We start from the raw sequence: 11,068 nt of genomic DNA on the forward strand, positions 1-11,068 counted from the left end.
TGGCACGCATTCACAGACGCAAAGACAGACAGACACGCTCATACATGCACGCAAAGTTATGAGCTTGAGCGCCGAGCAGCTCTGAAATGTTTACACGAACAAATCAGATGATAAGCCTCAAATATCACGTGTGCCTGTCGGGTTAGAGCTTACAACAACTGTGACAGTCTTCACAATAACAGCAAAAAAATAAAATAAATAAATAAATAAAATCAAACAAATAATTTAAAATATTTTTCATTGTTTAAATTATTATTTCTGAAGATTAAAGGATTAGTTCACTTTCAAATGAAAATTACCCCAAGCTTTACTCAGCCTCAAGCGATGCTAGGTGTATATGACTTTCTTCTTTCTGATGAACACAATCAGAGTTATATTAATAAATATCCAGACACATCCAAGCTTTATAATGGCAGTGAACGGGATCAATGAGTATGAGCTGAAGAAAGTGCTTCCATCCACATCCATCCATCATAAACATACTCGAAACAGCTCCGGGGGGTTAATAAAGACCTTCAAGTGATGCGTTTGTGTAAAAAAAATATCAATATTTAACAAGTTATGTAGTAAAATATCTAGCTTCCGCCAGACCGTCTTCCATATTCAAATTACGAAAAAAACATCAGTTAAGCTTTTTCCGTAAGTTGAATAGGGAAGGTGTAGGACATAGCGTAAGCTTTCTGAACTGCAAGAGTTTTACACTTTCTTCATAAGTTAAATACGGAAGGCGGTCTTGCGGAAGCTAGATATTTTACTTCATAACTTGTTAAATATGGATATTCTTCAGCTCATACTCCTTGATCCTTCTCACTGCCATTATAAAGCTTGGATGTGTCAGGATATTTATTAATATATCTCTGATTGTGTTCATCAGAAAGAAGAAAGTCATATACACCTAGGATGGCTTGAGGGTGAGTAAAGCTTGGGGTAATTTTCATCTGAAAGTGAACTAATCCTTTAAGTTTATTTGTTTGATTCTTTGTTTTTTTAATGCCATGCTAGCTTCTTTGGCTATTTTCATGGCAAAACTATACATGAGTTATGCAAATTTAAAATAAAAGTAAATAAAATATTTAAGACCCATTATTTTCTACTTTAAGTTTAAGTTTAACTTTTTTGTTTGTTTGTTTGTTTGTTTTACTTTTCAAATTATTATTGTTAAAAATGTTCAACATGGACTTGACAGTCATTGTTATAAGTCATAACAAAAAACTAGCACATTAAAACAAAACCTTTAACTAATTAAATTTACTTTTTAATTTATTATTTCTAAAGTTGCATATGAATGTAGCAGTCATTGTTGAGTCAGAACAAAAAATACATAAATAATAATAAATAAAACTAATAAATACAAATAGTACAACCCGAATTCCAGAAAATTTGGGACGTTTTTTAAATTTGACTTTCAAATCACAAGAGCCAATATTTTATTCACAATAGAACATAGATAACATAACAAATGTTTAAAGGGAGAAATTTTACAATTTTATGCACAAAATGAGCTCATTTCAAATTTTTTGCTTGCTACAGGTCTCAAAATAGTTGGGACGGGGGCATGTTTACCATGGTTTAGCATCTCCTCTTCTTTTCAAAACAGTTTGAAGACGTCTGGGCATTGAGGTTATGAGTTTCTGGAGTTTTGGTGTTGGAATTTGGTCTCATTCTTGCCTGATATAGGTTTCCAGCTGCTGAAGAGTTCGTGGTCGTCTTTTGTTTAATTATGCGCCAAATGTTCTCTATAGGTGAAAGATCTGGACTGCAGGCAGGCCAATTCAGCACCCGGACTCTTCTACGACGAAGCCATGCTGTTGTAATAGCTGCAGTATGTGGTTTTGCCTTGTCCTGCTGAAATACACAAGGCCTTCCCTGAACTAGATGTCGTCTGGAGGGGAGCATATGCTGCTCTAAAACCTTTATATACCTTTCAGCATTCATAGTGCCTTCCAAAACATGCAAGCTGCCCATACCTGAATGCACTTATGCACCCCCATACCATCAGAGATGCTGGCTTTTGAACTGAACGCTGATAACACGCTGGAAGGTCTCCCTCCTCTTTAGCCAGGAGGACATGGCGTCCGAGATTTCCAACAAGAATGTCAAAGAATGTGCGTCTCTTACGCACAGAGATTTCTCCAGTTTCTCTGAATCTTTTGATGATGTTATGCACTGTAGATGATGAGATTTGCAATTTGATGTTGAGGAACATTGTTTTTAAAGAATTCCACAATCTTTTTACGCACTCTTTCACAGATTGGAGAGTCTCTGTCCATCTTTACTTCTGAGAGACTCTGCCTCTCTAAGACATCCCTTTTATAACTAATCATGTTACAGACCTGATATCAATTAACTTAATTAGTTGCTAGATGTTCTCCCAGCTGAATCCTTTCAAAATTTCTTGCTTTTTCAGCCATTTGTTGCCCCGGTGCCAACTTTTTTGAGACCTGTAGTAGGCATCAAATTTGAAATGAGCCCATTTAGTGGATAAAAGTGTAAAATTTCTCAGTTTAAACATTTATGTTATCTATGTTCTATTGTGAATAAAATATTCTTTTAGTTTTCATTTTATTCACATTTTAAAAACGTCCCAACTTTTCCGGAATTCAGGCTGTAAATAAATAAACACACACACACACACACACACACACACACACACACACACATTTTAAATTTATTATTCCTAAAGATGTTCCATATTGCATTTGACAGTCACTGTTGAGTGAATGTCTGTTTGACTCTTAAATAGGATCTGCATTACATTTGTGGTTTGGCCTCCAGGTTTGCCTAATCTGAACTTTTAGAGATAAAGAGTTATTTATTAGTGGCTCTGTACTGCAACTCATTAGGGAAGTCAATTTAAAAGAGTATGATATCACCACAGGTCTTTGCCATAAGTTAGAAATCCACTTGCTGGAATGACAATTTTCCAATTGTGAAAACCCTCCCTATTAATTTATGTTAAAATATTGACTCAACACAACAATAAATCACTGTTGCAGCAGGCACATTTTGCCTCTGCACTGTTGTCTGTCTAACACTTTAGGTGCCCCTGACCTTGAGTGACTTTGTTGTTCTGTTTTGAATAATTTAAAAAAAAAAAAAAGAGACAAGATTAATCGTGTCAGTATTTATGAAGTAAACCTGGCTGGCAGGACGTTTAAGACAGTGAGCCAGCAGTTTTGGAGGATCTCTGGCACAAAGCTTGTCATCTTGCTGAGAGTGAAAGCTGCAGTGCGGCCAGTTTTCATGCCTGTCATCCGTTAACCAACCTCATCTACAAGTTATTTTGTTATCAACACAGAAATCGCCCACAGTATGTGACATTGTATGTCAGCTTAAAACATAAGATGGCACCAAATAAATTTTAAGCAAAATATTGAGCCTGAAAATCATCCTCTCTCTCTTTCTCTAAATAATCATACAGGTCTCCATACAGCAGGCAGGGCTCGCCCACAGCACATCTTGCTTGAATGAATCATAATTAAAAACTACAGAGAGTTTCATAAAGCCTTTGTCCTCACAGGAAAAAAAAAAAAAAACATCAAGACAAAGCAACCTTTCCTTTGCATGCTAATTACAATGTGTAACATTGGCGAACTCAGAAAGGAATTAGAGTTGGATCCAAATGCAGCGTGTTTAATAAATCAAGATAAAGGTACAAAATAAACTGAAAAAAACACTAGAAAACCAAGGAACAGAATTGAGGACGCCAACGATACATACATACATGGACAAGACCTAACAATGAACACAGGAAACACTGGGGTTTAAATACACAAGGCATAATTAGCAAACAAGACACACCTGGGAACAATCAGAGAACAATCAACAAGAAAACTACAAACTGACTAGTTTAGCCCCCTATACCCTTAAATAGGGTACAATTTGAGGGGACAGCAATTTGTTGTGGTGTCTAAAACCATAGTGGATCTATTCAATCCCACAATGCACCGCAATAATGAGTGCACAACTGATGTACACTCAACAGCTTGAGAATACCCATAATGCACTGTGAGGGTCATGCTGAATTAATTCCTGCGTCTCGCCAGAAGATGGCGTGTGAAATTGAATCACCCATCCATCCATCCATTTTCCAAATCACTGGTCAAATGTGGGTACAGCGTAATATCATACAGGTACAAAGTCTTTTTTAATTGATTATTAAACTGTTTAATTAAAGTTTATATATGCTAGTTTCCATGACAGAGATCAAGATCAATAATTTCATCACTACTGGAGCTGCCAGTTTGCTATTAAACGGCAAGCACAAACTATGCAAAATCGGCAGCCCTTTTGGCTCACTCATTTTCATTCTCTTCTTTAAATGGACTATATTAGTGTAGCAATGTAGGTAATAGTGAAAGCGGGTACAGGGGGCAATTTCAAACAGCTTATGAAAAGGGGCACCAGACAGGAAATAACTTAAAAGTCACTCACAAGACAGGTAACATACAATACAATGGCACATGAATTTTCCGAACACATTTGTAGGATTATTTCTTTAAAAATCTATTTTGTAATTTACTGATGGACCCTTTTCACATTTCCTGGGTTTTCAGAAGTGTAAGTCGTCATATTTGGGTAAAAACAACAACAAATATAATTTTTGCATTCCCATTTGCCCCAAGCAAAAGCAAAAAAAAAAAAAAAAAAAAATCCACAATAGCATTTCTATGACATTCCAAAAGAGGACAAAAATATATGAGATTGATTACATTGGTCAGAAGAGAGAAAGATGTCAAATTTTCTGTCACACACATACTGTACATATCAGTGCTTCCCACACATAGACTTTACTTGGGCGGGCCGCCCAGGTATATTAACGGCCGCCCAAGTATATTTGGAGACGCATTTTTGCTTTTATTATTTTTATCCTCTTATACTTATATATCCGCCCAAGATAATGAAACCATCCGCGATCGATTAACTAGTGGAAAATCTCCCCTCGCCCTACGCGTTTCGTACCTGCTCGTTATGTGTGCGTCAGAACTGTTTACTCCCGCTGACATCCCACGGGCGATGCAGAGACGCGGTGGATATTTCACAAAGAACGCTGCATGTTGCATAGTCACAAGGCGCGTTCTACAAGCTCGAGCAGCAACGCTTCAGACTGCTTCAAAGTGATTCTCAATCAATAAAAAGCGCAGATTTATGCCAAGCGATTGCTAATGAACTCAAGTTGATGAATTATGACATTGTCTACTTTATGGCCTTTATATAAAATGTTTTAGACGGTTGTAAGAATCTGAAGGATCAGCCTGCAATTGTGTAGACATTTCAAAATAAGAGTCCCGGTGTATTTCGGGCTTGTTTATAATTAAAAGTCACACGCTAAGTTTTTTCTTTTTCTTTTGGGCATTATTGGTATTTTGGTTACACAATAAATTGTATTTAATTTGATTTCCATTTAATTCATAGTAAATTATTGTAGTCTCCCCCACAGGAAGAAAAGACTAAGAACATTATTTGACACACATATATTATTCATTATATAAATTTTACTAGTAAAATCTGTGTCCCATTCACTGAGAGAGACACTATATGACAGCAAGGAGAACATAGGAAAAGGAGAACCATTTAAATGCTGTAATTTTGCATAATTTACAATGCATAATAATGCAAAATATTAGTAATTAAATGTAGTATGCTATGTAATTAAAATTAATTTCAATAAATAAAAATACTGTTAAAAATCACACATTATTTGTTTGTCACATGTAGTAGACCATTTTTGTGCCGTGGGTAATAGGAGGATTTTTCACCCGGCTACCACCGCAAGTATATTTCAAACCTGTGGGAAGCACTGTACATTTTATATATATATATATATACACACACACACACACACACACACACACACATTTCTTACAATATTATTGTGATCTTTCTTTGCCATTCACTTGATAAGCAAACACACATGCATCCATGTGTTCCCACAACTTAAAATGACAGCAGTACAGCCATATAACTGAACGAGTCTCTGTCACAACTAAAACAGCCTGACTGATGCGCCTCTCTAAAACATGACACTGCAGCTTCCTGCACTCATAAGTGTAACGGCACTCGGGGCTAACAGTAGTCTACACATTTATGAGGATGGATGTGCTGCCTTGGCCAACTAGAGCACACAGCCACGTCCTGCCACTCATGAGCCACAGTTCTCAAAATCTGACAGTTATAGTTTTTATTATATCATGCATCTTCACCCTTCTGAATGATTTCAGGGACATCTCTTTAAAAGACTGTAAAACCTGTTCACGACCAATTTTAAATCTATAATGTGACACATTTATGAGGTTAACAGTAAGAGAGAGAGAGAAAAAAAGAGAATAAAAAAAGTGTCATAAAAAAGAAAAAGAAACCAAAAAACAAAAATGGTTATACTACACTTTTGATAGGTATAGTGTAATTAGATAGTGTGTATATATAGATAGTGTAATTAGTAGTGTAATTATACTACCATTCAAAAGTTTAAAGTTTGGGGTCAGTAAGATTTTTTAATGTTTGGGTGTGCTCTTTGATACCAATCTTTCATTTGAAAGCCACATTTCTAGCATCTGTAAAACAGCATTCTTCCATCTTAAAAATATATCTAAAATATGACATATATGCTCTTAATGACAGATGTGGAACAGTAAATTCATGTGTTCATGACCTCAAGGCTAGATTACTGTAATGCTTTACTGGGTGGTTGCTCTGCACGCTTAATAAACAACCTCCAAAATTCAGCAGCTAGAGTTCTTACTAGAACCAGGAAGTATGACCATATTAGCCCGGTTCTGTCAACACTTCACTGGCTCTCTATTAAACATCCTATACATTTTAAAATTTTGCTAATTACTTACAAAGCACTAAATCGGGTGGGGAATGTTGATCCTGGAGGGCCATTGTCTTGCAGAGTTTAGCTCCAACCCTGAAAAAACACTCACCTGCCTGTAACTTTAGTAATCCTGAAGACCTAGATTAGCTTCAGGTGTGTTTAATTAGGGTTGGAGCTAAACTCTGCAGGACAGTGGCCCTCAAGGATCAATGTTCCCCACCCCTGCACTAAATGGTTTAGCTCCCCAGTACTTGAGCGAGCCCTTAATGCATTATACATACATACATGCACATAACACATTATAAATTGATTTTATTCAAATCAGTTAAAGTGGTGGTTGATTATGATTTAACTTTTTTAACTTTAGTTAGTGTGTAATGTTGCTGCATAAACATCTGCAAAGTTGTGACGCTCCAAGTTCAATGCAAAGGGAGATATTTTCTTTTAAAGAATTCTCTAAGGACTACAACAAACAGCTGGTAGAAACTACAACAAATTTCTTCCAGGGTTAGTGACATCACTAACCTTAAAATTTACATAAACCCTGCCCCCGAGAACACACAACAAAGGGGGCGAGGCCATGCTGGGCTGCTTTAGAGAAGAGGAAGAGTTGTTTTAGTAGAGTGTTGTTGCCATGCCATCATTTTACACCGGACTGCTTCACAAACGAGGGTCAATTTGATGGCACATGCAACATCGATGAGTTGAATCAACTCCACAGCAACTACATAAATTTATCCACTAACCGTTCAGAAATATCCAGATGCATTCCAAAACTTGTAACTTCTTCCTGAGTCTCTCCATCAGTGTCCGACTCCAGTTTGAACAATGTAAGACTGAACACCGTTACTGACAATCGTCATTTTGGCTGTGTGAGATTCTCCAGCTTGGTGTTAACTCCTGTTAAAGCTCCACCCTCTTCTGGAAAGCGGCCGAGAGCAGCAGCTCATTTGCATTTAAAGGGACACACACAAAAACGGCGTGCTTTTGCTCACACCCAAATAGGGGCAAATTTGACAAGCTATAATAAATGATCTGTGGGGTATTTTGAGCTGAAACTTCACAGACATATTCTGGGGACACCAGAGACATATTACATCTTGTAAAAGGAGCATTATAGGTCCCCTTTAAATGATTGTTGGGCTGCATAATTTAGGTCAGCCGGAACCGGGACACTTCCCATAACATGTACTTGTTACATCATAAGAAGAATGGCATCTACGCTAATATTAGTCTCTCTGTTTATCCTGAGGTTACCGCAGTCAGCCGGTGTACTGACGAAACATGCTATTAGAAACCCCCCCCCAGAAGAAAGAAAGTCATACATGATAAATGATGACAAAATTTTTGGGCAAACTATATATAAATCTTATATATGAATAACATTGGAATAATATTTAAATCTAATCCTCAGCGCTTTGTAAAACCGGTTCTAACTTTTAAATTGTCATAAAATGGTGTAATTTTTTGCAATAACTTTTAGTATATTTATCCTCCTACTGTTAATGTCAAAGTAGCAATTAAACACAAGCTGCTACAGACGCTGCACTTTGGGAGAGTTTAAATCTGGTTCATACCCTCATAAAAACTGTGCGGATAAGAATAATTCTGACACGACATTTTCTGCTCATCCGATAATCCTAATGAATACTTGATAAGCACACACTAGCGACCAAGATGAGGAAAAGCAAGAGAATAGGTCAGCTTTCGTGCCTCTAGAGAAAAAAAAAAAATGGAGATTTGACAGAATCAGAGGAAGCACAGATGAGTCAGAGAAAATGTGAAGAAGCTTCCTCAGCTCTAGTCTCCATTCGCTGACTCATTTCTGATGTCTGATATGTGCGTTTCATTTGTTTCTCACACCAGATCAACATGAGGAACACTGATGATGGCCACAGGTGCAACTCCTCCAGTTTTCCTGCAGGGTGGCCAAAAGCAAAGTCACTTATTTCCCCTTGAGCGTGACTGCCTGCGGTGCAGCTTATATGTGCCTAGTATGAGCTGTGGAAGAGAACGGGTATAAACACTGCTCATTAAACACTGAAGCCATAGTTCAGCTTGTGTATCAAAACACACTGCAGTGGAGAATTAAAGTAACCTGTTCGGTTTAAATTAAGTCAAGCTTGTAATGAACATGAACATTAACAACAACATGAAAAATTAATAACAAGGCTTACTTTCCTTGAAAGTGTTCTGGTGCTGATTTAACTGACCACTGCAATAACCTGAAAGATGTTTTCTATACCTTGGAGACATTAGTTTTTATCCCCAAAACACAACATTATTCCAAACCAAGTTACGAAACAAGAACTTTATTAATTATAATTATTAAAGAGTTAGTTCACCCAAAAATGAAAATGATATCATTTATTACTCACCCTCATGTCGTTCCACACCCGTAAGACCTTCATTCATCTTCAGAACACAAATTAAGATATTTTTGATAAAATCCAATGGCTCAGTGAGGCCTGCATCGCCAACAATAACACTCCCTTTTTCAATGCACAGAAAGCTACTAAAAACATATTTAAAACAGTTTATGTGACTACAGTGGTTTAACCTTAATATTATAAAGCGACAAGAATACTTTTTGTGTGCCAAAAAAACAAAATAACTTTATTCAACAATATCTAGTGATGGGCGATTTTAAAACATCGTTTCATAAAGCTTCGAAGCTTTACGAATCTTTTGTTTCAAATCGGTGTTCAGAGCGCCAAAATCAAATGATTTCAGTAAACGAGGCTTTGTTACGTCATAAGTGTTTTGAAATCGCAATGGTTCACAACTGGGCGGCACTCTGAACCACTGAATCGAAACAAAAGATTCATAAAGCTTTGAAGCTTCATAAGGCAGTGTTTTGAAATCACTGATCACTTGATATTGTGGAATAAAGTCACTATTCTGTTATTTTTGGCGCACAAAATGTATTATAGTCGCTTTATAATATTAAGGTTGAACCACTGTAGTCACATGAACTGTTTTAAATATGTCTTTAGTAGCTTTCTGAGTATTGAAAAAGGGAGTGTTATTGCTGGCGATGCAGGCCTTACTGAACCATCGGATTTTATCAAAAATACCTTAATTTGTGTTCCGAAGATGAACGGAGGTCTTACGGGTGTGGAACGACATGAGGATGAGTATGACAATTTTCATTTTTGGGGGAACTAACCCTTTAATAATTTAAGCAATTTTATTACAAAGGCTTATTTTTTGGGATCTGATTCAACCCATACTGTGTTTGGGGCATTTGAAATAAAGGTCAGAGTAATAATTGCCTGGGCAGACCAAATGTACTGCTAACATGTCAAAAAGGTAAACACACATTGCATTTCCAACATCCTCTTGTTTGATTCCATGTGATGTGGTGAAAGATCTGTTGTAGTACAAGTCGTTTAAAGCATTATGCAAAGCTGTATTCTTGTCATAAGTTAAAGTTGTACAACATGCCAGGAGCCGCCCACCTCATCGATTTGACTGAGATTTCGTTCGTCCCACACAAGAGAGTAGGAAGCAAAGCACAGAGGGCACTGGCTCTGCAGGATTATGAATATGGAAATATGGAATATAGAGCCAGCTGTTAAAAATAAAAACCTGAACGGCAAGTTATCATAAAGATGCAGAGAACTTAAAAGAAAACACACTGTGAGCGAACAGATGAGGAATGAAGAATAATGTACTACTGCCCCCTAGTGGTGTCAGAAAGTAGTGGCCAAAGTATGGCTTCATACAGAATAGTTATAAAACCACAGAAGAATTATGATTACTGACATATAAAGCAAGTCAACTGTGTATAACATGCAAACTTTCTGTATACACAAAAATACCCAGGTGACATACTACATTTCCATAATGTTCAGTATACAAAATGCATGTACCTTAGATTTCCAGAAAATTTCCACTGTGAGGAACAAACAGCAAGTCATATCTGCCATAATTTTTAAAAGTTTGATTTAACTGTTAGGGTTAAGAGCTATAAACCTGTTTTTTTTTTTAAAGAACATAGCATGCATTATATACTGTACATATGGAATTGTCATGTTTTCAGTTATTTCCTGTACTAAAAAAAAACAAACAAAAAAACAAACATGGTATGCAGTGAATACTGTACAGTATATAGTATTCTGTTATTTTCTGCATTTTTCTTTAAAGAAATTAATACTTTTATTCAGCAAGGATGCATTAAGTTGATCAAAAATTACAGTAAAGACATTTATATAGTTACAAAAGATTTGTATTTCAATTAAATGCTGT

Source organism: Ctenopharyngodon idella, chromosome 23, assembly GCF_019924925.1.
Source record: "Ctenopharyngodon idella isolate HZGC_01 chromosome 23, HZGC01, whole genome shotgun sequence".
Lineage (NCBI taxonomy): Eukaryota > Metazoa > Chordata > Actinopteri > Cypriniformes > Xenocyprididae > Ctenopharyngodon > Ctenopharyngodon idella.